Raw genomic sequence first — 22,834 nt, forward strand, 5'->3', positions numbered from 1 at the left:
AGACCGGTAGCTCGCCGTGATCGTATAGTGGTTAGTACTCTGCGTTGTGGCCGCAGCAACCCAGGTTCGAATCCGGGTCACGGCAAGTTGTTCTGGGTGCCTTTGAAATTGAGCTCCACGTTACCACCTCTCCTCACCCCGTCCGTCAGACCACTTTTTTTTTTTGTTGCACGGTGCGTCCTTGACGTGCTCTGGATGTTTGAGTGAATTGCCACTGGGACCTTCTTTGAGAGCACGAGCTCTCAGGTTTTAACCCTCAGAGAAAAGACTGAAAACCAAACGCTCCCATTTAGTTTGGAAGAATCTTGCTTCAGAGAGAATATGGTGCTGGTATACTTTCTAATCGCTAGGTGTCAGTACACTCGCTGGCAGTTACCTAGAGTGCAGTGGACTTGCTATTTGCTCCAAACAACTGCGCCTTTGAAGCAAGTTTACAATAACGAAAAGAGCGCGGCAAGTCCACAGCATTAAAGCATGTAAAGATGCTTTCCAGACAAGAAGCAGTGAGATGTTGTTCTTTTTCCTAGCATTATCGTCGGTTGATTATTATTAGCCGTCTAATAGGCTGCATTCCCACTAATGCGCAAGTATATTTTGACATAGCAGACGTTTGGACGGCCGTTCTTAATCGTCGAAGAATTGAATGCGATGCATGGGAGAATCTTTTTTTTTTCTTTCAGCCGATACGATTCATTTTGATGTGGGTTCCCACGCAACACGCACGCATCTCGGGCAAGAGCCCGGATAGCTCAGTCGGTAGAGCATCAGACTTTTAATCTGAGGGTCCAGGGTTCAAGTCCCTGTTCGGGCTTTTTTTTGAGGAGCGCTACGTTTTGCTGTTGAGTTCATGCACTGCACCTGCACTGGCCTCGGGCAGCGACGCTGCAAGGCACCAAGCGAAATGACAAGCCCCCTTCAGCCAGCTTGTAGTCGTGGCCGAGTGGTTAAGGCGATGGACTAGAAATCCATTGGGGTATCCCCGCGCAGGTTCGAATCCTGCCGACTACGTTTGACAGCATGCGCCTGCTTTAGGTTGAAACCTTGCTAAAACTTTAGGAAAAGAAAAAAAGTCACTGTGACAATATTACCCTTGAAAAGAGTTATGTTGGCAAGGAATAGTTTTGTCTGCAAGCTAAAGATGACAAGGGCCCTTTTGTACTCAGCCACACGTCGGGGAGACCGGTAGCTCGCCGTGATCGTATAGTGGTTAGTACTCTTCGTTGTGGCCGCAGCAACCCCGGTTCGAATCCGGGTCACGGCAAGTTTTTCTGGGTGCCTTTGAAATTGAGCTCCACGTTACCACCTCTCCTCACCCCGTCCGTCAGACCACTTTTTTTTTTTGTTGCACGGTGCGTCCTTGACGTGCTCTGGATGTTTGAGTGAATTGCCACTGGGACCTTCTTTGAGAGCACGAGCTCTCAGGTTTGAACCCTCAGAGAAAAGACTGAAAACCAAACGCTCCCATTTAGTTTGGAAGAATCTTGCTTCAGAGAGAATATGGTGCTGGTATACTTTCTAATCGCTAGGTGTCAGTACACTCGCTGGCAGTTACCTAGAGTGCAGTGGACTTGCTATTTGCTCCAAACAACTGCGCCTTTGAAGCAAGTTTACAATAACGAAAAGAGCGCGGCAAGTCCACAGCATTAAAGCATGTAAAGATGCTTTCCAGACAAGAAGCAGTGAGATGTTGTTCTTTTTCCTAGCATTATCGTCGGTTGATTATTATTAGCCGTCTAATAGGCTGCATTCCCACTAATGCGCAAGTATATTTTGACATAGCAGACGTTTGGACGGCCGTTCTTAATCGTCGAAGAATTGAATGCGATGCATGGGAGAATCTTTTTTTTTTCTTTCAGCCGATACGATTCATTTTGATGTGGGTTCCCACGCAACACGCACGCATCTCAGGCAAGAGCCCGGATAGCTCAGTCGGTAGAGCATCAGACTTTTAATCTGAGGGTCCAGGGTTCAAGTCCCTGTTCGGGCGATCGAGCCTCTTTTTTTTGAGGAGGGCTACGTTTTGCTGTTGAGTTCGTGCACTGCACCTGCACTGGCCTCGGGCAGCGACGCTGCAAGGCACCAAGCGAAATGACAAGCCCCCTTCAGCCAGCTTGTAGTCGTGGCCGAGTGGTTAAGGCGATGGACTAGAAATCCATTGGGGTATCCCCGCGCAGGTTCGAATCCTGCCGACTACGTTTGACAGCATGCGCCTGCTTTAGGTTGAAACCTTGCTAAAACATTAGGAAAAGAAAAAAAGTCACTGTGACAATATTACCCTTGAAAAGAGTTATGTTGGCAAGGAATAGTTTTGTCTGCAAGCTAAAGATGACAAGGGCCCTTTTGTACTCAGCCACACGTCGGGGAGACCGGTAGCTCGCCGTGATCGTATAGTGGTTAGTACTCTGCGTTGTGGCCGCAGCAACCCCGGTTCGAATCTGGGTCACGGCAAGTTTTTCTGGGTGCCTTTGAAATTGAGCTCCACGTTACCACCTCTCCTCACCCCGTCCGTCAGACCACTTTTTTTTGTTGTTGCACGGTGCGTCCTTGACGTGCTCTGGATGTTTGAGTGAATTGCCACTGGGACCTTCTTTGAGAGCACGAGCTCTCAGGTTTGAACCCTCAGAGAAAAGACTGAAAACCAAACGCTCCCATTTAGTTTGGAAGAATCTTGCTTCAGAGAGAATATGGTGCTGGTATACTTTCTAATCGCTAGGTGTCAGTACACTCGCTGGCAGTTACCTAGAGTGCAGTGGACTTGCTATTTGCTCCAAACAACTGCGCCTTTGAAGCAAGTTTACAATAACGAAAAGAGCGCGGCAAGTCCACAGCATTAAAGCATGTAAAGATGCTTTCCAGACAAGAAGCAGTGAGATGTTGTTCTTTTTCCTAGCATTATCGTCGGTTGATTATTATTAGCCGTCTAATAGGCTGCATTCCCACTAATGCGCAAGTATATTTTGACATAGCAGACGTTTGGACGGCCGTTCTTAATCGTCGAAGAATTGAATGCGATGCATGGGAGAATCTTTTTTTTTTCTTTCAGCCGATACGATTCATTTTGATGTGGGTTCCCACGCAACACGCACGCATCTCAGGCAAGAGCCCGGATAGCTCAGTCGGTAGAGCATCAGACTTTTAATCTGAGGGTCCAGGGTTCAAGTCCCTGTTCGGGCGATCGAGCCTCTTTTTTTTGAGGAGGGCTACGTTTTGCTGTTGAGTTCGTGCACTGCACCTGCACTGGCCTCGGGCAGCGACGCTGCAAGGCACCAAGCGAAATGACAAGCCCCCTTCAGCCAGCTTGTAGTCGTGGCCGAGTGGTTAAGGCGATGGACTAGAAATCCATTGGGGTATCCCCGCGCAGGTTCGAATCCTGCCGACTACGTTTGACAGCATGCGCCTGCTTTAGGTTGAAACCTTGCTAAAACATTAGGAAAAGAAAAAAAGTCACTGTGACAATATTACCCTTGAAAAGAGTTATGTTGGCAAGGAATAGTTTTGTCTGCAAGCTAAAGATGACAAGGGCCCTTTTGTACTCAGCCACACGTCGGGGAGACCGGTAGCTCGCCGTGATCGTATAGTGGTTAGTACTCTGCGTTGTGGCCGCAGCAACCCCGGTTCGAATCTGGGTCACGGCAAGTTTTTCTGGGTGCCTTTGAAATTGAGCTCCACGTTACCACCTCTCCTCACCCTGTCCGTCAGACCACTTTTTTTTGTTGTTGCACGGTGCGTCCTTGACGTGCTCTGGATGTTTGAGTGAATTGCCACTGGGACCTTCTTTGAGAGCACGAGCTCTCAGGTTTGAACCCTCAGAGAAAAGACTGAAAACCAAACGCTCCCATTTAGTTTGGAAGAATCTTGCTTCAGAGAGAATATGGTGCTGGTATACTTTCTAATCGCTAGGTGTCAGTACACTCGCTGGCTGTTACCTAGAGTGTAGTGGACTTGCTATTTGCTCCAAACAACTGCGCCTTTGAAGCAAGTTTACAATAACGAAAAGAGCGCGGCAAGTCCACAGCATTAAAGCATGTAAAGATGCTTTCCAGACAAGAAGCAGTGAGATGTTGTTCTTTTTCCTAGCATTATCGTCGATTGATTATTATTAGCTGTCTAATAGGCTGCATTCCCACTAATGCGCAAGTATATTTTGACATAGCAGACGTTTGGACGGCCGTTCTTAATCGTCGAAGAATTGAATGCGATGCATGGGAGAATCTTTTTTTTTTCTTTCAGCCGATACGATTCATTTTGATGTGGGTTCCCACGCAACACGCACGCATCTCGGGCAAGAGCCCGGATAGCTCAGTCGGTAGAGCATCAGACTTTTAATCTGAGGGTCCAGGGTTCAAGTCCCTGTTCGGGCGATCGAGCCTCTTTTTTTTGAGGAGGGCTACGTTTTGCTGTTGAGTTCGTGCACTGCACCTGCACTGGCCTCGGGCAGCGACGCTGCAAGGCACCAAGCGAAATGACAAGCCCCCTTCAGCCAGCTTGTAGTCGTGGCCGAGTGGTTAAGGCGATGGACTAGAAATCCATTGGGGTATCCCCGCGCAGGTTCGAATCCTGCCGACTACGTTTGACAGCATGCGCCTGCTTTAGGTTGAAACCTTGCTAAAACTTTAGGAAAAGAAAAAAAGTCACTGTGACAATATTACCCTTGAAAAGAGTTATGTTGGCAAGGAATAGTTTTGTCTGCAAGCTAAAGATGACAAGGGTCCTTTTGTACTCAGCCACACGTCGGGGAGACCGGTAGCTCGCCGTGATCGTATAGTGGTTAGTACTCTGCGTTGTGGCCGCAGCAACCCCGGTTCGAATCCGGGTCACGGCAAGTTGTTCTGGGTGCCTTTGAAATTGAGCTCCACGTTACCTCCTCACCCCGTCCGTCAGACAACTTTTTTTGTTGTTGCACGGTGCGTCCTTGACGTGCTCTGGATGTTTGAGTGAATTGCCACTGGGACCTTCTTTGAGAGCACGAGCTCTCAGGTTTGAACCCTCAGAGAAAAGACTGAAAACCAAACGCTCCCATTTAGTTTGGAAGAATCTTGCTTCAGAGAGAATATGGTGCTGGTATACTTTCTAATCGCTAGGTGTCAGTACACTCGCTGGCAGTTACCTAGAGTGCAGTGGACTTGCTATTTGCTCCAAACAACTGCGCCTTTGAAGCAAGTTTACAATAACGAAAAGAGCGCGGCAAGTCCACAGCATTAAAGCATGTAAAGATGCTTTCCAGACAAGAAGCAGTGAGATGTTGTTCTTTTTCCTAGCATTATCGTCGGTTGATTATTATTAGCCGTCTAATAGGCTGCATTCCCACTAATGCGCAAGTATATTTTGACATAGCAGACGTTTGGACGGCCGTTCTTAATCGTCGAAGAATTGAATGCGATGCATGGGAGAATCTTTTTTTTTTCTTTCAGCCGATACGATTCATTTTGATGTGGGTTCCCACGCAACACGCACGCATCTAGGGCAAGAGCCCGGATAGCTCAGTCGGTAGAGCATCAGACTTTTAATCTGAGGGTCCAGGGTTCAAGTCCCTGTTCGGGCGATCGAGCCTCTTTTTTTTGAGGAGGGCTACGTTTTGCTGTTGAGTTCGTGCACTGCACCTGCACTGGCCTCGGGCAGCGACGCTGCAAGGCACCAAGCGAAATGACAAGCCCCCTTCAGCCAGCTTGTAGTCGTGGCCGAGTGGTTAAGGCGATGGACTAGAAATCCATTGGGGAATCCCGCGCAGGTTCGAATCCTGCCGACTACGTTTGACAGCATGCGCCTGCTTTAGGTTGACACCTTGCTAAAACTTTAGGAAAAGAAAAAAAGTCACTGTGACAATATTACCCTTGAAAAGAGTTATGTTGGCAAGGAATAGTTTTGTCTGCAAGCTAAAGATGACAAGGGCCCTTTTGTACTCAGCCACATGTCGGGGAGACCGGTAGCTCGCCGTGATCGTATAGTGGTTAGTACTCTGCGTTGTGGCTGCAGCAACCCCGGTTCGAATCCGGGTCACGGCAAGTTGTTCTGGGTGCCTTTGAAATTGAGCTCCACGTTACCACCTCTCCTCACCCCGTCCGTCAGACCACTTTTTTTTTTGTTGCACGGTGCGTCCTTGACATGCTCTGGATGTTTGAGTGAATTGCCACTGGGACCTTCTTGAGAGCACGAGCTCTCAGGTTTGAACCCTCAGAGAAAAGACTGAAAACCAAACGCTCCCATTTAGTTTGGAAGAATCTTGCTTCAGAGAGAATATGGTGCTGGTATACTTTCTAATCGCTAGGTGTCAGTACACTCGCTGGCAGTTACCTAGAGTGCAGTGGACTTGCTATTTGCTCCAAACAACTGCGCCTTTGAAGCAAGTTTACAATAACGAAAAGAGCGCGGCAAGTCCACAGCAGTAAAGCATGTAAAGATGCTTTCCAGACAAGAAGCAGTGAGATGTTGTTCTTTTTCCTAGCATTATCGTCGGTTGATTATTATTAGCCGTCTAATAGGCTGCATTCCCACTAATGCGCAAGTATATTTTGACATAGCAGACGTTTGGACGGCCGTTCTTAATCGTCGAAGAATTGAATGCGATGCATGGGAGAATCTTTTTTTTTCTTTCAGCCGATAAGATTCATTTTGATGTCGGTTCCCACGCAACACGCACGCATCTCGGGCAAGAGCCCGGATAGCTCAGTCGGTAGAGCATCAGACTTTTAATCTGAGGGTCCAGGGTTCAAGTCCCTGTTCGGGCGATCGAGCCTCTTTTTTTTGAGGAGGGCTACGTTTTGCTGTTGAGTTCGTGCACTGCACCTGCACTGGCCTCGGGCAGCGACGCTGCAAGGCACCAAGCGAAATGACAAGCCCCCTTCAGCCAGCTTGTAGTCGTGGCCGAGTGGTTAAGGCGATGGACTAGAAATCCATTGGGGTATCCCCGCGCAGGTTCGAATCCTGCCGACTACGTTTGACAGCATGCGCCTGCTTTAGGTTGAAACCTTGCTAAAACTTTAGGAAAAGAAAAAAAGTCACTGTGACAATATTACCCTTGAAAAGAGTTATGTTGTGGCACCTGTGGCACCCATTTTCGAACTAGCAATCCTTCATCTAGGTAATACCCAGATGAAAGATTCTCAATTGAGTCATATGATACAACCCGGTCAAATAATTCAACAAGAGTTGAGTCAGTTTTTTGTTTTTCAACCAGTTCATCACGTGACACTGATAAAACTGAAGGAACTTCTAGAGTTTCCTTCACCACCTTCTTAGATTCATGTTTTACCTCAGCTTGTGTTTTACTCATAGATCGTGTTATCACACAAGTGGGTAACACACTTGAACAGGTCAAATTCTCACCACCATCTGGTTTCAAGATCATCGGGCATGGTGTTACCACTAGATGTGGTGAATCATTCCGCCAGACACGATCACCAGCCAAGTCATTCCCCAGAATTACCTGTATTCCTTCCACAGGCAAGCAGGAACGAACAGCCACCTCCACTTCTCCCTGGACCAATACAGATTGCAAAATAACTTTATGCAGTGGAACAGACATAACATTCAAGCCAATGCCCTTAATCAGCACATTACTTCCAGTGTAAGAATCAGGTGAAAAAGGCAGCGCAGACTCTAACACAAAGGTTTCTGATGATCCTGTATCACGTAGAACCTTTACTGGTACGACTTTTGTGGAATCTACCAACCTAACAGAACCTTCTGTAACAAAAGGAGTAAATGCTGAACCACATGGCGAGCAAATTTTCTGCACATTATTCACTGTCGAAGTAGTCACAGCCAAAGCCACAGACTTTACAGGAGACCAAGAATTAGATTTCACTTTAGAATTGTCAGCTTTTGCTTTCAATAAGAGACATTCATTCTTCCAGTGACCAAACTCATGACAATAATTACACATATTTGCTCTGTCTTTCTCTTCAACAGAGCCATGCAACTGTCTGCTGGATAAATCATGCACAAACCTGGTAAATTTGCTAGAACTTCGCCACGGCTCTTTTTTTAAATTTTCTCCACCCGATCTGTAACCAAAAACAGTTTTATGAGACAACGAGAATTCATCAGCCATGACGGCCGCCTCATACGCAGTGTCAGGTTTATGCTCACTAATGTAAGTTGCAATGCGATCTGAAATGGAACTCTTGAATTGTTCAAGTACCATTAATTCTTTTAAATCGTCAAGTGTTTTTACATCAGAAGCTACACACCAACGATTAAAATAGACTGAAATATCGTGTACAAAGTCAACATACGTCTGTTTTTCACTCTTCTTCCAGAACCTAAACTTTTGTCTATAGGCCTCTGGAACTAGTTCATAAGCCCTCAACACTGCTGATTTTACAGCTTGATAATCAGAAGCATCCTCTACACTAAGGGAAGAATACGCTTCTTGAGCTTTGCCTGTAAATACAGACTGCAACATAAGCGTTCGCTCTTCATCTGGCCAACGTTGTGCGTCCGCAACGCGTTCAAACAATAAAAAGAAACGCTCAACCTCTCTCTCATCAAATTTAGGAATCAATCTCATATTTCTTACCGTATCAAACTTGTACGAACTTGAATCACGTACTGATTCTCCAGTAACAGAAAGTTTACCTTCTCTTATTAAATCCAAACGATAACGTTCAAGTTCAAGTTGTTGTTGCTGCAATTGGACTTTAGAGATTTCAATGTGATTTTGCGCTTCTAACTGCTTTTCTTTCATCTCTACTTGAATTATCAATAATTGCCTTTGTTGTTCAAATGTTAAATGAGACTGTGTTGATGTCGCATCGACAAAAGTTAACGTATCTTCTGAAGATTGAGTCTCTAAAATGCCACGTTCAACTAACTCTGTCTTTACCAAGGTTTTAATCTGATCTTTTAGACGTTTATCTTGACTCATCAGATTAATTTTGTAGTATTCTGCAAGTTCTAATAATTGATCCTTGGTTAAGTCATTTAACAAGCTCTCAGACGGTGCGCTAACAAATTCCTCAACGTTTGAGGACATTATGAAAAATGTATGGCTACCAAATTCCAGAAAAACAAAACAAGCTTAAAGACAGAAGTTGGAATAAGCAATTCCCTCTAACTAAGATTTAAACCTACCTAAACTCATCCCTAATCTTCATACAGTTACTTGCAGCGGGTTTTTATACACTATAAAGGAAAGGAAAGGAAAGGAAAACAAAACAAACCCAACACAAAAAGGTACAGGAGCAAAAGCTCTCACAAGAGTCTTGCAGCTCTGAAGATCTCGAAGCTCCTCCACATTCTCAAAGCCTAAGCTTATATACAGGTGTATATCACTTGATGATCCTACACAGGTGTACATCATTCTCTTGATGAGTCTCCCAGTCACACCCACCGGTCGACACGGCGGGAACAACCGGAGACCCGTCACAGTGGTTAGTACTCTGCGTTGTGGCCGCAGCAACCCCGGTTCGAATCCGGGTCACGGCAAGTTGTTCTGGGTGCCTTTGAAATTGAGCTCCACGTCACTTCCTCACCCCGTCCGTCAGACCACTTTTTTTGTTGTTGCACGGTGCGTCCTTGACGTGCTCTGGATGTTTGAGTGAATTGCCACTGGGACCTTCTTTGAGAGCACGAGCTCTCAGGTTTGAACCCTCAGAGAAAAGACTGAAAACCAAACTCTCCCATTTAGTTTGGAAGAATCTTGCTTCAGAGAGAATATGGTGCTGGTATACTTTCTAATCGCTAGGTGTCAGTACACTCGCTGGCAGTTACCTAGAGTGCAGTGGACTTGCTATTTGCTCCAAACAACTGCGCCTTTGAAGCAAGTTTACAATAACGAAAAGAGCGCGGCAAGTCCACAGCATTAAAGCATGTAAAGATGCTTTCCAGACAAGAAGCAGTGAGATGTTGTTCTTTTTCCTAGCATTATCGTCGGTTGATTATTATTAGCCGTCTAATAGGCTGCATTCCCACTAATGCGCAAGTATATTTTGACATAGCAGACGTTTGGACGGCCGTTCTTAATCGTCGAAGAATTGAATGCGATGCATGGGAGAATCTTTTTTTTTTCTTTCAGCCGATACGATTCATTTTGATGTGGGTTCCCACGCAACACGCACGCATCTTGGGCAAGAGCCCGGATAGCTCAGTCGGTAGAGCATCAGACTTTTAATCTGAGGGTCCAGGGTTCAAGTCCCTGTCTGGGTGATCGAGCCTCTTTTTTTTGAGGAGCGCAACGCTTGCTGTTGAGTTCGTGCACTGCACCTGCACTGTCCTCGGGCAGCGACGCTGCAAGGCACCAAGCGAAAGGACAAGCCCCCTTCAGCCAGCTTGTAGTCGTGGCCGAGTGGTTAAGGCGATGGACTAGAAATCCATTGGGGTATCCCCGCGCAGGTTCCAAATCCTGCCGACTACGTTTGACAGCATGCGCCTGCTTTAGGTTGAAACCTTGCTAAAACTTTAGGAAAAGAAAAAAAGTCACTGTGACAATATTACCCTTGAAAAGAGTTATGTTGGCAAGGAATAGTTTTGTCTGCAAGCTAAAGATGACAAGGGCCCTTTTGTACTCAGCCACACGTCGGGGAGACCGGTAGCTCGCCGTGATCGTATAGTGGTTAGTACTCTGCGTTGTGGCTGCAGCAATCCCGGTTCGAATCCGGGTCACGGCAAGTTTTTCTGGGTGCCTTTGAAATTGAGCTCCACGTTACCACCTCTCCTCACCCCGTCCGTCAGACCACTTTTTTTTGTTGTTGCACGGTGCGTCCTTGACGTGCTCTGGATGTTTGAGTGAATTGCCACTGGGACCTTCTTTGAGAGCACGAGCTCTCAGGTTTGAACCCTCAGAGAAAAGACTGAAAACCAAACGGTCCCATTTAGTTTGGAAGAATCTTGCTTCAGAGAGAATATGGTGCTGGTATACTTTCTAATCGCTAGGTGTCAGTACACTCGCTGGCAGTTACCTAGAGTGCAGTGGACTTGCTATTTGCTCCAAACAACTGCGCCTTTGAAGCAAGTTTACAATAACGAAAAGAGCGCGGCAAGTCCACAGCATTAAAGCATGTAAAGATGCTTTCCAGACAAGAAGCAGTGAGATGTTGTTCTTTTTCCTAGCATTATCGTCGGTTGATTATTATTAGCCGTCTAATAGGCTGCATTCCCACTAATGCGCAAGTATATTTTGACATAGCAGACGTTTGGACGGCCGTTCTTAATCGTCGAAGAATTGAATGCGATGCATGGGAGAATCTTTTTTTTTTCTTTCAGCCGATACGATTCATTTTGATGTGGGTTCCCACGCAACACGCACGCATCTCAGGAAAGAGCCCGGATAGCTCAGTCGGTAGAGCATCAGACTTTTAATCTGAGGGTCCAGGGTTCAAGTCCCTGTTCGGGCGATCGAGCCTCTTTTTTTTGAGGAGGGCTACGTTTTGCTGTTGAGTTCGTGCACTGCACCTGCACTGGCCTCGGGCAGCGACGCTGCAAGGCACCAAGCGAAATGACAAGCCCCCTTCAGCCAGCTTGTAGTCGTGGCCGAGTGGTTAAGGCGATGGACTAGAAATCCATTGGGGTATCCCCGCGCAGGTTCGAATCCTGCTGACTACGTTTGACAGCATGCGCCTGCTTTAGGTTGAAACCTTGCTAAAACTTTAGGAAAAGACAAAAAGTCACTGTGACAATATTACCCTTGAAAAGAGTTATGTTGGCAAGGAATAGTTTTGTCTGCAAGCTAAAGATGACAAGGGCCCTTTTGTACTCAGCCACACGTCGGGGAGACCGGTAGCTCGCCGTGATCGTATAGTGGTTAGTACTCTGCGTTGTGGCCGCAACAACCCCGGTTCGAATCCAGGTCACGGCAAGTTGTTCTGGGTGCCTTTGAAATTGAGCTCCACGTTACCACCTCTCCTCACCCCGTCCGTCAGACCACTTTTTTTTTTTGTTGCACGGTGCGTCCTTGACGTGCTCTGGATGTTTGAGTGAATTGCCACTGGGACCTTCTTTGAGAGCACGAGCTCTCAGGTTTGAACCCTCAGAGAAAAGACTGAAAACCAAACGCTCCCATTTAGTTTGGAAGAATCTTGCTTCAGAGAGAATATGGTGCTGGTATACTTTCTAATCGCTAGGTGTCAGTACACTCGCTGGCAGTTACCTAGAGTGCAGTGGACTTGCTATTTGCTCCAAACAACTGCGCCTTTGAAGCAAGTTTACAATAACGAAAAGAGCGCGGCAAGTCCACAGCATTAAAGCATGTAAAGATGCTTTCCAGACAAGAAGCAGTGAGATGTTGTTCTTTTTCCTAGCATTATCGTCGGTTGATTATTATTAGCCGTCTAATAGGCTGCATTCCCACTAATGCGCAAGTATATTTTGACATAGCAGACGTTTGGACGGCCGTTCTTAATCGTCGAAGAATTGAATGCGATGCATGGGAGAATCTTTTTTTTTTCTTTCAGCCGATACGATTCATTTTGATGTGGGTTCCCACGCAACACGCACACATCTCAGGCAAGAGCCCGGATAGCTCAGTCGGTAGAGCATCAGACTTTTAATCTGAGGGTCCAGGGTTCAAGTCCCTGTCCGGGTGATCGAGCCTCTTTTTTTTGAGGAGCGCAACGCTTGCTGTTGAGTTCGTGCACTGCACCTGCACTGGCCTCGGGCAGCGACGCTGCAAGGCACCAAGCGAAAGGACAAGCCCCCTTCAGCCATCTTGTAGTCGTGGCCGAGTGGTTAAGGCGATGGACTAGAAATCCATTGGGGTATCCCCGCGCAAGTTTCGAATGTCGACTACGTTTGACAGCATGCGCCTGCTTTAGGTTGAAACCTTGCTAAAACTTTAGGAAAAGAAAAAAAGTCACTGTGACAATATTACCCTTGAAAAGAGTTATGTTGGCAAGGAATAGTTTTGTCTGCAAGCTAAAGATGACAAGGGCCCTTTTGCACTCAGCCACACGTCGGGGAGACCGGTAGCTCGCCGTGATCGTATAGTGGTTAGTACTCTGCGTTGTGGCCGCAGCAACCCAGGTTCGAATCCGGGTCACGGCAAGTTGTTCTGGGTGCCTTTGAAATTGAGCTCCACGTTACCACCTCTCCTCACCCCGTCCGTCAGACCACTTTTTTTTTTTGTTGCACGGTGCGTCCTTGACGTGCTCTGGATGTTTGAGTGAATTGCCACTGGGACCTTCTATGAGAGCACGAGCTCTCAGGTTTGAACCCTCAGAGAAAAGACTGAAAACCAAACGCTCCCATTTAGTTTGGAAGAATCTTGCTTCAGAGAGAATATGGTGCTGGTATACTTTCTAATCGCTAGGTGTCAGTACACTCGCTGGCAGTTACCTAGAGTGCAGTGGACTTGCTATTTGCTCCAAACAACTGCGCCTTTGAAGCAAGTTTACAATAACGAAAAGAGCGCGGCAAGTCCACAGCATTAAAGCATGTAAAGATGCTTTCCAGACAAGAAGCAGTGAGATGTTGTTCTTTTTCCTAGCATTATCGTCGGTTGATTATTATTAGCCGTCTAATAGGCTGCATTCCCACTAATGCGCAAGTATATTTTGACATAGCAGACGTTTGGACGGCCGTTCTTAATCGTCGAAGAATTGAATGCGATGCATGGGAGAATCTTTTTTTTTTCTTTCAGCCGATACGATTCATTTTGATGTGGGTTCCCACGCAACACGCACGCATCTCGGGCAAGAGCCCGGATAGCTCAGTCGGTAGAGCATCAGACTTTTAATCTGAGGGTCCAGGGTTCAAGTCCCTGTTCGGGCTTTTTTTTGAGGAGCGCTACGTTTTGCTGTTGAGTTCATGCACTGCACCTGCACTGGCCTCGGGCAGCGACGCTGCAAGGCACCAAGCGAAATGACAAGCCCCCTTCAGCCAGCTTGTAGTCGTGGCCGAGTGGTTAAGGCGATGGACTAGAAATCCATTGGGGTATCCCCGCGCAGGATCGAACCCGCGGACTACGTTTGACAGCATGCGCCTGCTTTAGGTTGAAACCTTGCTAAAACTTTAGGAAAAGAAAAAAAGTCACTGTGACAATATTACCCTTGAAAAGAGTTATGTTGGCAAGGAATAGTTTTGTCTGCAAGCTAAAGATGACAAGGGCCCTTTTGTACTCATCCACACGTCAGGGAGACCGGTAGCTCGCCGTGATCGTATAGTGGTTAGTACTCTGCGTTGTGGCCGCAGCAACCCAGGTTCGAATCCGGGTCACGGCAAGTTTTTCTGGGTGCCTTTGAAATTGAGCTCCACGTTACCACCTCTCCTCACCCCGTCCGTCAGACCACTTTTTTTTGTTGTTGCACGGTGCGTCCTTGACGTGCTCTGGATGTTTGAGTGAATTGCCACTGGGACCTTCTTTGAGAGCACGAGCTCTCAGGTTTGAACCCTCAGAGAAAAGACTGAAAACCAAACGCTCCCATTTAGTTTGGAAGAATCTTGCTTCAGAGAGAATATGGTGCTGGTATACTTTCTAATCGCTAGGTGTCAGTACACTCGCTGGCAGTTACCTAGAGTGCAGTGGACTTGCTATTTGCTCCAAACAACTGCGCCTTTGAAGCAAGTTTACAATAACGAAAAGAGTGCGGCAAGTCCACAGCATTAAAGCATGTAAAGATGCTTTCCAGACAAGAAGCAGTGAGATGTTGTTCTTTTTCCTAGCATTATCGTCGGTTGATTATTATTAGCAGTCTAATAGGCTGCATTCCCACTAATGCGCAAGTATATTTTGACATAGCAGACGTTTGGACGGCCGTTCTTAATCGTCGAAGAATTGAATGCAATGCATGGGAGAATCTTTTTTTTTCTTTCAGCCGATACGATTCATTTTGATGTGGGTTCCCACGCAACACGCACGCATCTCGGGCAAGAGCCCGGATAGCTCAGTCGGTAGAGCATCAGACTTTTAATCTGAGGGTCCAGGGTTCAAGTCCCTGTTCGGGCGATCGAGCCTCTTTTTTTTGAGGAGGGCTACGTTTTGCTGTTGAGTTCGTGCACTGCACCTGCACTGGCCTCGGGCAGCGACGCTGCAAGGCACCAAGCGAAATGACAAGCCCCCTTCAGCCAGCTTGTAGTCGTGGCCGAGTGGTTAAGGCGATGGACTAGAAATCCATTGGGGTATCCACGCGCAGGTTCGAATCCTGCCGACTACGTTTGACAGCATGCGCCTGCTTTAGGTTGAAACCTTGCTAAAACTTTAGGAAAAGAAAAAAAGTCACTGTGACAATATTACCCTTGAAAAGAGTTATGTTGGCAAGGAATAGTTTTGTCTGCAAGCTAAAGATGACAAGGGCCCTTTTGTACTCAGCCACACGTCGGGGAGACCGGTAGCTCGCCGTGATCGTATAGTGGTTAGTACTCTGCGTTGTGGCCGCAGCAACCCCGGTTCGAATCCGGGTCACGGCAAGTTGTTCTGGGTGCCTTTGAAATTGAGCTCCACGTCACTTCCTCACCCCGTCCGTCAGACCACTTTTTTTTTTTGTTGCACGGTGCGTCCTTGACGTGCTCTGGATGTTTGAGTGAATTGCCACTGGGACCTTCTTTGAGAGCACGAAATCTCAGGTTTGAACCCTCAGAGAAAAGACTGAAAACCAAACTCTCCCATTTAGTTTGGAAGAATCTTGCTTCAGAGAGAATATGGTGCTGGTATACTTTCTAATCGCTAGGTGTCAGTACACTCGCTGGCAGTTACCTAGAGTGCAGTGGACTTGCTATTTGCTCCAAACAACTGCGCCTTTGAAGCAAGTTTACAATAACGAAAAGAGCGCGGCAAGTCCACAGCATTAAAGCATGTAAAGATGCTTTCCAGACAAGAAGCAGTGAGATGTTGTTCTTTTTCCTAGCATTATCGTCGGTTGATTATTATTAGCCGTCTAATAGGCTGCATTCCCACTAATGCGCAAGTATATTTTGACATAGCAGACGTTTGGACGGCCGTTCTTAATCGTCGAAGAATTGAATGCGATGCATGGGAGAATCTTTTTTTTTTCTCTCAGCCGATACGATTCATTTTGATGTGGGTTCCCACGCAACACGCACGCATCTTGGGCAAGAGCCCGGATAGCTCAGTCGGTAGAGCATCAGACTTTTAATCTGAGGGTCCAGGGTTCAAGTCCCTGTCCGGGTGATCGAGCCTCTTTTTTTTGAGGAGCGCAACGCTTGCTGTTGAGTTCGTGCACTGCACCTGCACTGTCCTCGGGCAGCGACGCTGCAAGGCACCAAGCGAAAGGACAAGCCCCCTTCAGCCAGCTTGTAGTCGTGGCCGAGTGGTTAAGGCGATGGACTAGAAATCCATTGGGGTATCCCCGCGCAGGTTCCAAATCCTGCCGACTACGTTTGACAGCATGCGCCTGCTTTAGGTTGAAACCTTGCTAAAACTTTAGGAAAAGAAAAAAAGTCACTGTGACAATATTACCCTTGAAAAGAGTTATGTTGGCAAGGAATAGTTTTGTCTGCAAGCTAAAGATGACAAGGGCCCTTTTGTACTCAGCCACACGTCGGGGAGACCGGTAGCTCGCCGTGATCGTATAGTGGTTAGTACTCTGCGTTGTGGCTGCAGCAATCCCGGTTCGAATCCGGGTCACGGCAAGTTTTTCTGGGTGCCTTTGAAATTGAGCTCCACGTTACCACCTCTCCTCACCCCGTCCGTCAGACCACTTTTTTTTGTTGTTGCACGGTGCGTCCTTGACGTGCTCTGGATGTTTGAGTGAATTGCCACTGGGACCTTCTTTGAGAGCACGAGCTCTCAGGTTTGAACCCTCAGAGAAAAGACTGAAAACCAAACGGTCCCATTTAGTTTGGAAGAATCTTGCTTCAGAGAGAATATGGTGCTGGTATACTTTCTAATCGCTAGGTGTCAGTACACTCGCTGGCAGTTACCTAGAGTGCAGTGGACTTGCTATTTGCTCCAAACAACTGCGCCTTTGAAGCAAGTTTACAAAAACGAAAAGAGCGCGGCAAGTCCACAGCATTAAAGCATGTAAAGATGCTTTCCAGACAAGAAGCAGTGAGATGTTGTTCTTTTTCCTAGCATTATCGTCGGTTGATTATTATTAGCCGTCTAATAGCCTGCATTCCCACTAATGCGCAAGTATATTTTGACATAGCAGACGTTTGGACGGCCGTTCTTAATCGTCGAAGAATTGAATGCGATGCATGGGAGAATCTTTTTTTTTTCTTTCAGCCGATACGATTCATTTTGATGTGGGTTCCCACGCAACACGCACGCATCTCAGGCAAGAGCCCGGATAGCTCAGTCGGTAGAGCATCAGACTTTTAATCTGAGGGTCCAGGGTTCAAGTCCCTGTCCGGGTGATCGAGCCTCTTTTTTTTGAGGAGCGCAACGCTTGCTGTTGAGTTCGTGCACTGCACCTGCACTGGCCTCGGGCAGCGACGCTGCAAGGCACCAAGCGAAAGGACAAGCCCCCTTCAGCCATCTTGTAGTCGTGGCCGAGTGGTTAAGGCGATGGACTAGAAATCCATTGGGGTATCCCCGCGCAAGTTTCGAATGTCGACTACGTTTGACAGCATGCGCCTGCTTTAGGTTGAAACCTTGCTAAAACTTTAGGAAAAGAAAAAAAGTCACTGTGACAATATTACCCTTGAAAAGAGTTATGTTGGCAAGGAATAGTTTTGTCTGCAAGCTAAAGATGACAAGGGCCCTTTTGCACTCAGCCACACGTCGGGGAGACCGGTAGCTCGCCGTGATCGTATAGTGGTTAGTACTCTGCGTTGTGGCCGCAGCAACCCAGGTTCGAATCCGGGTCACGGCAAGTTGTTCTGGGTGCCTTTGAAATTGAGCTCCACGTTACCACCTCTCCTCACCCCGTCCGTCAGACCACTTTTTTTTTTTGTTGCACGGTGCGTCCTTGACGTGCTCTGGATGTTTGAGTGAATTGCCACTGGGACCTTCTATGAGAGCACGAGCTCTCAGGTTTGAACCCTCAGAGAAAAGACTGAAAACCAAACGCTCCCATTTAGTTTGGAAGAATCTTGCTTCAGAGAGAATATGGTGCTGGTATACTTTCTAATCGCTAGGTGTCAGTACACTCGCTGGCAGTTACCTAGAGTGCAGTGGACTTGCTATTTGCTCCAAACAACTGCGCCTTTGAAGCAAGTTTACAATAACGAAAAGAGCGCGGCAAGTCCACAGCATTAAAGCATGTAAAGATGCTTTCCAGACAAGAAGCAGTGAGATGTTGTTCTTTTTCCTAGCATTATCGTCGGTTGATTATTATTAGCCGTCTAATAGGCTGCATTCCCACTAATGCGCAAGTATATTTTGACATAGCAGACGTTTGGACGGCCGTTCTTAATCGTCGAAGAATTGAATGCGATGCATGGGAGAATCTTTTTTTTTTCTTTCAGCCGATACGATTCATTTTGATGTGGGTTCCCACGCAACACGCACGCATCTCGGGCAAGAGCCCGGATAGCTCAGTCGGTAGAGCATCAGACTTTTAATCTGAGGGTCCAGGGTTCAAGTCCCTGTTCGGGCGATCGAGCCTCTTTTTTTTGAGGAGGGCTACGTTTTGCTGTTGAGTTCGTGCACTGCACCTGCACTGGCCTCGGGCAGCGACGCTGCAAGGCACCAAGCGAAATGACAAGCCCCCTTCAGCCAGCTTGTAGTCGTGGCCGAGTGGTTAAGGCGATGGACTAGAAATCCATTGGGGTATCCACGCGCAGGTTCGAATCCTGCCGACTACGTTTGACAGCATGCGCCTGCTTTAGGTTGAAACCTTGCTAAAACTTTAGGAAAAGAAAAAAAGTCACTGTGACAATATTACCCTTGAAAAGAGTTATGTTGGCAAGGAATAGTTTTGTCTGCAAGCTAAAGATGACAAGGGCCCTTTTGTACTCAGCCACACGTCGGGGAGACCGGTAGCTCGCCGTGATCGTATAGTGGTTAGTACTCTGCGTTGTGGCCGCAGCAACCCCGGTTCGAATCCGGGTCACGGCAAGTTGTTCTGGGTGCCTTTGAAATTGAGCTCCACGTCACTTCCTCACCCCGTCCGTCAGACCACTTTTTTTTTTTGTTGCACGGTGCGTCCTTGACGTGCTCTGGATGTTTGAGTGAATTGCCACTGGGACCTTCTTTGAGAGCACGAAATCTCAGGTTTGAACCCTCAGAGAAAAGACTGAAAACCAAACTCTCCCATTTAGTTTGGAAGAATCTTGCTTCAGAGAGAATATGGTGCTGGTATACTTTCTAATCGCTAGGTGTCAGTACACTCGCTGGCAGTTACCTAGAGTGCAGTGGACTTGCTATTTGCTCCAAACAACTGCGCCTTTGAAGCAAGTTTACAATAACGAAAAGAGCGCGGCAAGTCCACAGCATTAAAGCATGTAAAGATGCTTTCCAGACAAGAAGCAGTGAGATGTTGTTCTTTTTCCTAGCATTATCGTCGGTTGATTATTATTAGCCGTCTAATAGGCTGCATTCCCACTAATGCGCAAGTATATTTTGACATAGCAGACGTTTGGACGGCCGTTCTTAATCGTCGAAGAATTGAATGCGATGCATGGGAGAATCTTTTTTTTTTCTCTCAGCCGATACGATTCATTTTGATGTGGGTTCCCACGCAACACGCACGCATCTTGGGCAAGAGCCCGGATAGCTCAGTCGGTAGAGCATCAGACTTTTAATCTGAGGGTCCAGGGTTCAAGTCCCTGTCCGGGTGATCGAGCCTCTTTTTTTTGAGGAGCGCAACGCTTGCTGTTGAGTTCGTGCACTGCACCTGCACTGTCCTCGGGCAGCGACGCTGCAAGGCACCAAGCGAAAGGACAAGCCCCCTTCAGCCAGCTTGTAGTCGTGGCCGAGTGGTTAAGGCGATGGACTAGAAATCCATTGGGGTATCCCCGCGCAGGTTCCAAATCCTGCCGACTACGTTTGACAGCATGCGCCTGCTTTAGGTTGAAACCTTGCTAAAACTTTAGGAAAAGAAAAAAAGTCACTGTGACAATATTACCCTTGAAAAGAGTTATGTTGGCAAGGAATAGTTTTGTCTGCAAGCTAAAGATGACAAGGGCCCTTTTGTACTCAGCCACACGTCGGGGAGACCGGTAGCTCGCCGTGATCGTATAGTGGTTAGTACTCTGCGTTGTGGCTGCAGCAATCCCGGTTCGAATCCGGGTCACGGCAAGTTTTTCTGGGTGCCTTTGAAATTGAGCTCCACGTTACCACCTCTCCTCACCCCGTCCGTCAGACCACTTTTTTTTGTTGTTGCACGGTGCGTCCTTGACGTGCTCTGGATGTTTGAGTGAATTGCCACTGGGACCTTCTTTGAGAGCACGAGCTCTCAGGTTTGAACCCTCAGAGAAAAGACTGAAAACCAAACGGTCCCATTTAGTTTGGAAGAATCTTGCTTCAGAGAGAATATGGTGCTGGTATACTTTCTAATCGCTAGGTGTCAGTACACTCGCTGGCAGTTACCTAGAGTGCAGTGGACTTGCTATTTGCTCCAAACAACTGCGCCTTTGAAGCAAGTTTACAAAAACGAAAAGAGCGCGGCAAGTCCACAGCATTAAAGCATGTAAAGATGCTTTCCAGACAAGAAGCAGTGAGATGTTGTTCTTTTTCCTAGCATTATCGTCGGTTGATTATTATTAGCCGTCTAATAGCCTGCATTCCCACTAATGCGCAAGTATATTTTGACATAGCAGACGTTTGGACGGCCGTTCTTAATCGTCGAAGAATTGAATGCGATGCATGGGAGAATCTTTTTTTTTTCTTTCAGCCGATACGATTCATTTTGATGTGGGTTCCCACGCAACACGCACGCATCTCAGGCAAGAGCCCGGATAGCTCAGTCGGTAGAGCATCAGACTTTTAATCTGAGGGTCCAGGGTTCAAGTCCCTGTTCGGGCGATCGAGCCTCTTTTTTTTGAGGAGGGCTACGTTTTGCTGTTGAGTTCGTGCACTGCACCTGCACTGGCCTCGGGCAGCGACGCTGCAAGGCACCAAGCGAAATGACAAGCCCCCTTCAGCCAGCTTGTAGTCGTGGCCGAGTGGTTAAGGCGATGGACTAGAAATCCATTGGGGTATCCCCGCGCAGGTTCGAATCCTGCCGACTACGTTTGATAGCATGCGCCTGCTTTAGGTTGAAACCTTGCTAAAACTTTAGGAAAAGAAAAAAAGTCACTGTGACAATATTACCCTTGAAAAGAGTTATGTTGGCAAGGAATAGTTTTGTCTGCAAGCTAAAGATGACAAGGGCCCTTTTGTACTCAGCCACACGTCGGGGAGACCGGTAGCTCGCCGTGATCGTATAGTGGTTAGTACTCTGCGTTGTGGCCGCAACAACCCCGGTTCGAATCCGGGTCACGGCAAGTTGTTCTGGGTGCCTTTGAAATTGAGCTCCACGTTACCACCTCTCCTCACCCCGTCCGTCAGACCACTTTTTTTTTTTGTTGCACGGTGCGTCCTTGACGTGCTCTGGATGTTTGAGTGAATTGCCACTGGGACCTTCTTTGAGAGCACGAGCTCTCAGGTTTGAACCCTCAGAGAAAAGACTGAAAACCAAACGCTCCCATTTAGTTTGGAAGAATCTTGCTTCAGAGAGAATATGGTGCTGGTATACTTTCTAATCGCTAGGTGTCAGTACACTCGCTGGCAGTTACCTAGAGTGCAGTGGACTTGCTATTTGCTCCAAACAACTGCGCCTTTGAAGCAAGTTTACAATAACGAAAAGAGCGCGGCAAGTCCACAGCATTAAAGCATGTAAAGATGCTTTCCAGACAAGAAGCAGTGAGATGTTGTTCTTTTTCCTAGCATTATCGTCGGTTGATTATTATTAGCCGTCTAATAGGCTGCATTCCCACTAATGCGCAAGTATATTTTGACATAGCAGACGTTTGGACGGCCGTTCTTAATCGTCGAAGAATTGAATGCGATGCATGGGAGAATCTTTTTTTTTTCTTTCAGCCGATACGATTCATTTTGATGTGGGTTCCCACGCAACACGCACGCATCTCGGGCAAGAGCCCGGATAGCTCAGTCGGTAGAGCATCAGACTTTTAATCTGAGGGTCCAGGGTTCAAGTCCCTGTTCGGGCTTTTTTTTGAGGAGCGCTACGTTTTGCTGTTGAGTTCATGCACTGCACCTGCACTGGCCTCGGGCAGCGACGCTGCAAGGCACCAAGCGAAATGACAAGCCCCCTTCAGCCAGCTTGTAGTCGTGGCCGAGTGGTTAAGGCGATGGACTAGAAATCCATTGGGGTATCCCCGCGCAGGTTCGAATCCTGCCGACTACGTTTGACAGCATGCGCCTGCTTTAGGTTGAAACCTTGCTAAAACTTTAGGAAAAGAAAAAAAGTCACTGTGACAATATTACCCTTGAAAAGAGTTATGTTGGCAAGGAATAGTTTTGTCTGCAAGCTAAAGATGACAAGGGCCCTTTTGTACTCAGCCACACGTCGGGGAGACCGGTAGCTCGCCGTGATCGTATAGTGGTTAGTACTCTGCGTTGTGGCCGCAGCAACCCCGGTTCGAATCCGGGTCACGGCAAATTTTTCTGGGTGCCTTTGAAATTGAGCTCCACGTTACCACCTCTCCTCACCCCGTCCGTCAGACCACTTTTTTTTGTTGTTGCACGGTGCGTCCTTGACGTGCTCTGGATGTTTGAGTGAATTGCCACTGGGACCTTCTTTGAGAGCACGAGCTCTCAGGTTTGAACCCTCAGAGAAAAGACTGAAAACCAAACGCTCCCATTTAGTTTGGAAGAATCTTGCTTCAGAGAGAATATGGTGCTGGTATACTTTCTAATCGCTAGGTGTCAGTACACTCGCTGGCAGTTACCTAGAGTGCAGTGGACTTGCTATTTGCTCCAAACAACTGCGCCTTTGAAGCAAGTTTACAATAACGAAAAGAGTGCGGCAAGTCCACAGCATTAAAGCATGTAAAG

The 22,834-nt window shown here is 47.3% G+C and overlaps 26 non-coding genes across 26 annotated transcripts; all 26 read left to right on the forward strand.

Moving 5' to 3' along the window:
* The first annotated feature begins 738 nt into the window (after positions 1-738).
* trnak-uuu (transfer RNA lysine (anticodon UUU)) lies at positions 739-811 on the forward strand. The gene has a single exon. It is a non-coding gene; the product is annotated as a tRNA-Lys (tRNA).
* A 115-nt stretch (positions 812-926) lies between these two features.
* trnas-aga (transfer RNA serine (anticodon AGA)) lies at positions 927-1,008 on the forward strand. Its single transcript has one exon. It is a non-coding gene; the product is annotated as a tRNA-Ser (tRNA).
* A 906-nt stretch (positions 1,009-1,914) lies between these two features.
* trnak-uuu (transfer RNA lysine (anticodon UUU)) lies at positions 1,915-1,987 on the forward strand. Its single transcript has one exon. It is a non-coding gene; the product is annotated as a tRNA-Lys (tRNA).
* A 126-nt stretch (positions 1,988-2,113) lies between these two features.
* On the forward strand, positions 2,114-2,195 carry trnas-aga (transfer RNA serine (anticodon AGA)). Its single transcript has one exon. It is a non-coding gene; the product is annotated as a tRNA-Ser (tRNA).
* Positions 2,196-3,101: 906 nt separating this feature from the next.
* trnak-uuu (transfer RNA lysine (anticodon UUU)) lies at positions 3,102-3,174 on the forward strand. The gene has a single exon. It is a non-coding gene; the product is annotated as a tRNA-Lys (tRNA).
* Positions 3,175-3,300: 126 nt separating this feature from the next.
* On the forward strand, positions 3,301-3,382 carry trnas-aga (transfer RNA serine (anticodon AGA)). The gene has a single exon. It is a non-coding gene; the product is annotated as a tRNA-Ser (tRNA).
* Positions 3,383-4,288: 906 nt separating this feature from the next.
* Positions 4,289-4,361, forward strand: trnak-uuu (transfer RNA lysine (anticodon UUU)). Its single transcript has one exon. It is a non-coding gene; the product is annotated as a tRNA-Lys (tRNA).
* Positions 4,362-4,487: 126 nt separating this feature from the next.
* Positions 4,488-4,569, forward strand: trnas-aga (transfer RNA serine (anticodon AGA)). The gene has a single exon. It is a non-coding gene; the product is annotated as a tRNA-Ser (tRNA).
* Positions 4,570-4,750: 181 nt separating this feature from the next.
* Positions 4,751-4,822, forward strand: trnah-gug (transfer RNA histidin (anticodon GUG)). Its single transcript has one exon. It is a non-coding gene; the product is annotated as a tRNA-His (tRNA).
* Positions 4,823-5,469: 647 nt separating this feature from the next.
* trnak-uuu (transfer RNA lysine (anticodon UUU)) lies at positions 5,470-5,542 on the forward strand. The gene has a single exon. It is a non-coding gene; the product is annotated as a tRNA-Lys (tRNA).
* Positions 5,543-5,668: 126 nt separating this feature from the next.
* On the forward strand, positions 5,669-5,749 carry trnas-aga (transfer RNA serine (anticodon AGA)). Its single transcript has one exon. It is a non-coding gene; the product is annotated as a tRNA-Ser (tRNA).
* Positions 5,750-5,930: 181 nt separating this feature from the next.
* trnah-gug (transfer RNA histidin (anticodon GUG)) lies at positions 5,931-6,002 on the forward strand. Its single transcript has one exon. It is a non-coding gene; the product is annotated as a tRNA-His (tRNA).
* Positions 6,003-6,652: 650 nt separating this feature from the next.
* On the forward strand, positions 6,653-6,725 carry trnak-uuu (transfer RNA lysine (anticodon UUU)). The gene has a single exon. It is a non-coding gene; the product is annotated as a tRNA-Lys (tRNA).
* Positions 6,726-6,851: 126 nt separating this feature from the next.
* On the forward strand, positions 6,852-6,933 carry trnas-aga (transfer RNA serine (anticodon AGA)). The gene has a single exon. It is a non-coding gene; the product is annotated as a tRNA-Ser (tRNA).
* A 4,327-nt stretch (positions 6,934-11,260) lies between these two features.
* Positions 11,261-11,333, forward strand: trnak-uuu (transfer RNA lysine (anticodon UUU)). The gene has a single exon. It is a non-coding gene; the product is annotated as a tRNA-Lys (tRNA).
* Positions 11,334-11,459: 126 nt separating this feature from the next.
* Positions 11,460-11,541, forward strand: trnas-aga (transfer RNA serine (anticodon AGA)). Its single transcript has one exon. It is a non-coding gene; the product is annotated as a tRNA-Ser (tRNA).
* A 2,090-nt stretch (positions 11,542-13,631) lies between these two features.
* Positions 13,632-13,704, forward strand: trnak-uuu (transfer RNA lysine (anticodon UUU)). Its single transcript has one exon. It is a non-coding gene; the product is annotated as a tRNA-Lys (tRNA).
* Positions 13,705-14,805: 1,101 nt separating this feature from the next.
* Positions 14,806-14,878, forward strand: trnak-uuu (transfer RNA lysine (anticodon UUU)). The gene has a single exon. It is a non-coding gene; the product is annotated as a tRNA-Lys (tRNA).
* A 389-nt stretch (positions 14,879-15,267) lies between these two features.
* On the forward strand, positions 15,268-15,339 carry trnah-gug (transfer RNA histidin (anticodon GUG)). The gene has a single exon. It is a non-coding gene; the product is annotated as a tRNA-His (tRNA).
* A 3,019-nt stretch (positions 15,340-18,358) lies between these two features.
* On the forward strand, positions 18,359-18,431 carry trnak-uuu (transfer RNA lysine (anticodon UUU)). The gene has a single exon. It is a non-coding gene; the product is annotated as a tRNA-Lys (tRNA).
* A 389-nt stretch (positions 18,432-18,820) lies between these two features.
* trnah-gug (transfer RNA histidin (anticodon GUG)) lies at positions 18,821-18,892 on the forward strand. The gene has a single exon. It is a non-coding gene; the product is annotated as a tRNA-His (tRNA).
* Positions 18,893-20,727: 1,835 nt separating this feature from the next.
* Positions 20,728-20,800, forward strand: trnak-uuu (transfer RNA lysine (anticodon UUU)). The gene has a single exon. It is a non-coding gene; the product is annotated as a tRNA-Lys (tRNA).
* A 126-nt stretch (positions 20,801-20,926) lies between these two features.
* On the forward strand, positions 20,927-21,008 carry trnas-aga (transfer RNA serine (anticodon AGA)). The gene has a single exon. It is a non-coding gene; the product is annotated as a tRNA-Ser (tRNA).
* Positions 21,009-21,914: 906 nt separating this feature from the next.
* On the forward strand, positions 21,915-21,987 carry trnak-uuu (transfer RNA lysine (anticodon UUU)). The gene has a single exon. It is a non-coding gene; the product is annotated as a tRNA-Lys (tRNA).
* Positions 21,988-22,102: 115 nt separating this feature from the next.
* On the forward strand, positions 22,103-22,184 carry trnas-aga (transfer RNA serine (anticodon AGA)). The gene has a single exon. It is a non-coding gene; the product is annotated as a tRNA-Ser (tRNA).
* A 181-nt stretch (positions 22,185-22,365) lies between these two features.
* On the forward strand, positions 22,366-22,437 carry trnah-gug (transfer RNA histidin (anticodon GUG)). Its single transcript has one exon. It is a non-coding gene; the product is annotated as a tRNA-His (tRNA).
* Positions 22,438-22,834: the final 397 nt, after the last annotated feature.

Source organism: Rhinichthys klamathensis, unplaced genomic scaffold (genome assembly GCF_029890125.1).
Source record: "Rhinichthys klamathensis goyatoka isolate OS25496 unplaced genomic scaffold, OSU_Roscu_1.1 h1tg000313l_1, whole genome shotgun sequence".
Lineage (NCBI taxonomy): Eukaryota > Metazoa > Chordata > Actinopteri > Cypriniformes > Leuciscidae > Rhinichthys > Rhinichthys klamathensis.